This window comes from Dermacentor andersoni, chromosome 2 (assembly GCF_023375885.2).
Source record: "Dermacentor andersoni chromosome 2, qqDerAnde1_hic_scaffold, whole genome shotgun sequence".
Classification (NCBI taxonomy): Eukaryota; Metazoa; Arthropoda; class Arachnida; order Ixodida; family Ixodidae; genus Dermacentor; species Dermacentor andersoni.
Window position 1 is genome coordinate 74,518,346 of NC_092815.1, and position 4,931 is coordinate 74,523,276.

General features: G+C 49.2%; 1 long non-coding RNA gene across 1 annotated transcript; it reads right to left on the minus strand.

Annotated features, from left to right (window-relative positions):
* Positions 1–223: 223 nt before the first annotated feature.
* LOC129387678 (uncharacterized) lies at positions 224–2,358 on the minus strand. Its single transcript, XR_011892523.1, has 2 exons — positions 1,960–2,358; positions 224–1,642 (listed from the first exon to the last, which is right to left on the minus strand). It is a non-coding gene; the product is annotated as an uncharacterized lncRNA (long non-coding RNA).
* Positions 2,359–4,931: the final 2,573 nt, after the last annotated feature.

Below are 4,931 nucleotides of genomic sequence, written 5' to 3' on the forward strand. Positions count from 1 at the left end.
GAGCAAAACCGGAAGCCGTCCAGGGCCTATGCTTTAAACAGCGAAATGGTGTATAACATTTGTGCAAATGAGCACAAATCTTAAAGAAATTGCCCAAGGACACCGCGTCAAACTTCTTGAAAGACATAACGAGCCGTAGTGTGAAGCAAACGTGTGGCGCTGTAGATCGACCTTCTCAACAACATATGCGAGCACCTAATGCACTACCTAAAGCTTCCGTTGTTCTTTCTTTCATTCTCTCTTTCCGTCTTTCTTTTTCCTTTCTTTCGTTCTTTATTTCTTTGTTCTCTTTTTTTTGTTCTTGCTTTCTTTCCTTTTTTCTTTCATATTCAGCCATTGCATTTTTGCTTGCTTACGGGATGTATGAGACATTCGTGATGTTGATCTTTTCTTTGTCTTTCCTTCGTTCTTATTTTTTTTTTTTCGTGCCTTCACTCAAATTTAGCCAGGGCATCTTTGCTTGCTTGCGGCGGCATGCGCCATTACGGATTGTTATTTCTTTCGGGTATGGGCAATTGCTGGTGATATTTTTGTACCACTCAACTTATTTTGTATCACTGGTCCAGACGCCGCTTTTTTCGGGTATGAGCCATTGCAACGAGCCACTTAAGGCTTTCCCCTTAATAAAAGAATTAAAACATCAAAAACAACGTACAAAGATTTCGAGCGTAACAATTGTTTTACGTGATTTTAATACATATTTTGCAAACGTAATACAATTGAACAAACTTGACGCAAAACTAGTTTGTTTGACTTTGTTCCCGTGGCGTCTACGAGGTAAACGAGTCCGTGGTTCGGCAGCCCACGCATGACTCTGTGCCTAGACATCGTGGCTAAGTGGCTTCCTGTAGCTACGCAAACGTTGCTACATTTATGCAGCACACGACTGCACGGGGTAGTGTCGAAGCAGTCGCATCCAGCCGGGGTCCTCGGAGCAACCACCAGCGCTCGGCGACCACGACACGCACCGCGTGGTCTGCTGAGACGTCAACGCCTGTGAGACCTCCCCTGTTGACTGACACTGTCCCGTAAGTCCTGACCACGGGACCGTAGTGACCATCCTCGAGTCCTTCCCACGGCTTCTGCCCGACGGTTGCCGGGACCAGCTGTGCATTGTTGCAGCTCTTGCTGTTAGTCGAACGCAGCCCTGCGGCGTCGAAGTTCGTGTAGACAACAATATTCGGCTCAGCTGTGCCGCTACTCTTTTTCTCTAGGACGTCCTCGTTGTTGTTACCGGTTGGCTCCGGGTACCGCAGGAATGGAGCGTGTTTGGTCTTCTGGAGAACATCGATGTCGTAGTCGCAAATTGCAGCTTGAAACTTGGCGTTGTCGTGGTTCTTGGTCCAGTAGACATGCTCACCAACGACAAAACAGCGGTCGGGGCCGAATGGACGCGGTAGCGCAGTGACAAGGATGGGAGGTGGCGTCAAGTCGAAGGAACACGCTGCGCCACGCGACACCACATAGACAATGCTGAAGTCATCGTCGCTGACGTCGGTGCGCTTCATGACACTCGTGTCGTCACTGTCGTGGATGCGGGCTCGTACCCACTCGATCCGGTTGGTTGCGACCACAGCCGCTGCTGTTCTTTGCGGCTCTGGCAAACGGCCGTCACCCGGAAGCCGCAACAAATTCTGCTTATCTGCGACGGAGACAAGAGACTGAATGTGAGAGCTCATTCTTCGAGTGCCGTAGCAAGAAATCAATTCACGGGAAGCTGTACGGTAGCTCTGAGGCTTGGATAGAATAGGTCATGCTCAGCGAAGTTTAAAAGGTTAGAAAGGTTCCGCTTAGGCTTAGAACACCTCACGTTAAGTACATCGCTGTGGGTAAAGTAGACAGGAAATGAACCGACATCGGTGCAAGACGCTATAGTTTCGTCGCTGTAGAGCACAGTGGCACAATGCCCCTTTTAGACGAACAGTGAGGGAACGAAAGATGAGCAAAAGCGCCACTCACTCGTCTTAGCACGGTTACAAGGGGAGGACTTAGACGGTCAGAGACGGGACAGGCCGGGCTTCTTGCCCGCTCCGAGTCGAACGCAAGCTCACGCGCGGTTTGCGCACGCGCTCTTCAGCTTTTGTTTACGGAAAATGACGCGTGCACTACTTCTTCCTCTTATGCCGTACACGATGAAAAGTACAGCGCGAATATTTTATCGAATCAAAATATTCGACCTGCTGCCTTTAGGTTTCTGAAGAAAAATTATTAAATAAGAAATCGGATTCTGGCATTTTACGTGCCATAACGAGGATGTCATTATGAAGCATTATGACTGAGACATTGCACCGGACTCCGGAATAATGTAGACCACCTGAAGGTTGTTTAACGCGCGCCCATTCCACGGCACACGACCGTGTATGCGTTCCGCTCCCGTCAGAATGCGGCCGCCGCGGTGGGCATCGAACCCGCCACCTAGAGCTCAGCAGCGCAACGCCAAAGCCGTTGAGCTACCTCGGCTGATAATTAAAGATAAATCTTGCGACATGTGACACGCTAATCACCACACGTGTCCGTCGTATATTTTTTTCCGTTTCTTATACGCATCGAACCAACTATACTGTGCTTTAATAGAGTGTGACGTCAGAGTAAAATCTAGAAAGGGCGTTATGGGCAGACGACGCCCTCGTGCGAGGTAGAACGCTGCGCAAAGACCTGCATTCGCGGAGTTGCGCTCCTGGCAGACACGAACCAGGTGAAAGTTTGGGTCGTATTCTCGGATGATTATTTTCGGCGATAGTATCGCTTTTGCGTGACGTAGTGCACCGGGCGTCGTATGATCCGAGCGATTTTGCTCAACGAGAGAATCAGCTCATGCGGCTGTGCTGCCTTGCTTTGAACTGTGACTTTATTACCAGACGGAGCGTGGTCCCAATTTATGCATTCACAGATGAAGGTGCATTACCACAGTAAAATATTTAAAGCGAAGCTTTTTTTTTAGCCCTCCATGTGGGTTTATAAAAGGTTGTGTGTTTAGAAAAAGTTTATTTCAACAAGAGACGCTACGAACACTGAGTCACATCACAGCACAATTCCACCAGGACGATAACGTATACAAAAAATGAAGCATTGTACACACGGCACGTTGTCAAAGTAGTGTCCGACGCCTCACTCACTAACATATAACCAAATAGACCCACGGAAAGGCACAGCTACACATAAACTCATTGTCACATGTATAAAATGATGTTCAATATATGCAGTGCACACAATGGTTATGTACAATGATGATGTGACAGAGACACTTTACATAATTTTGTATTGATGCTATGAGAGGTGTATGTACAAAAATGATCATGTATACGAGATCACGCACATACAGAAATGACGGGAACCTACATTCAATGCACAATAAATGAATACTTTTGATGGCCTGGCTACAAGAACCAGGCTGGTCGAAAATTAAACCATACGCATCCATCAGCCACCGACAGAAAACGGCATAACCACTGTCGAAGGAACTCTTCTTCTCCAAGGAAGAACAACTCCTCTGACAGAAACGACAGTAGCTCAGAGTAGAGCCTCCCCAGAAGTGGGAACAGAGCACGGCGACGATGCCCCGCAGCAACTGCCTCGCACCGGTTACGCCATAGACAAAAAGCCCCCGCAGCAATTAAATGTCGCGCAAAGTGGGGAAAGGAGCAGCGACCAAATGTAATAAAGCAGTTAACTCCAAGGCCACGGAAAACAGTACGCATGGCCCTCCAAAATACCCTGGCAACGACGCATTGCAACAGAAGATGTTTATTGGATTCTTGAAGGGGGCAATTGGGACACAGCGAAGATGGGACTACGCCCCACCGCTCTAGCCTGTCACGCATGGGAGCACTTGCCACCCTAGACGCCACATGAAGTCGCGTAGGTGGCCAGGCAGAAATGCCGCCGTTATCGGATCCCACGACACATTATTGGAACGTGCGCGGCGCGCTGGGGGAACTAGAGAAAGCAGTAAGGCTGGCATAGTATCTACAACACGGTTTTCGAGAACGTCTACATCAGTACATACCTGTTGTACGTGGCGATAAAATGCCACGGCCGTACAGTAAAATGTAGGTGCGTTTAACACTTGTGGTCCGCGATTTAAGTGAACGCCCGGTAACATGTAAGGAACTTTTGTGCCAAGGAAATAGAAGGCAAATTCAGGCGCGGGACACTGATAACGCTGTAACAGGTGGAGCAGAAATCGCAGACAGACATGGATGGGAACGCGAACCCACCGCGAGAGCGCGCGGTTGCCCAAGCGCCGCGCGACAGACCAGTTCTGTACTGCCCGACTATGGAAGAAGGAACCAAGGAGGGACTGCAATGACCTAGTAATCCGCAATGGTGGCTGTACAACGTGACAAACGTACCACACTCGGCCACAAAATACAGACTGTGCTAAGTCCTTTCTTCTTAATAGGGGTAAATCATACCCATGAACATCTTGAATATTTCATCTTACATATTGTGATGCAGCAGTTATCCTGACGTTTATTACAGGTCGGAGATCGGCGAACCGACCACGCCCAAAGCACGGATCACACAAACGCGATCCCCACAAACTATGATGAAGAAGAACGCCATATGAACCCCACATGATGATGGTCATGTACAGATGACAAAGTGTAGCTTATAAATGCCCACACTAATGTCCCCTCGCGCGAGAGCGGCCATCCTGGCCGCAGTTCAAATGGGCGGCAAACGACTCGTGAAAGGCTTCATACGGGAAACGTGGACAACCTCAGCAGCGCGGCAGCGGCGGTCATTTGGGACAATAACTGGCGCCACGCGATAGTTAACCGGAGAGGTCTGCTCCAAGACTTTGTAGGGGCCGATGAACCGAAGCTGAAACTTGTCACACAAGCCAGGAGCACGAACTGGTGTCCAGAGTAGTACTTCCTCGCCAGGGCGGAAGCACCCGACGCGGTGAGAGGCGTCGTAATGCTGCT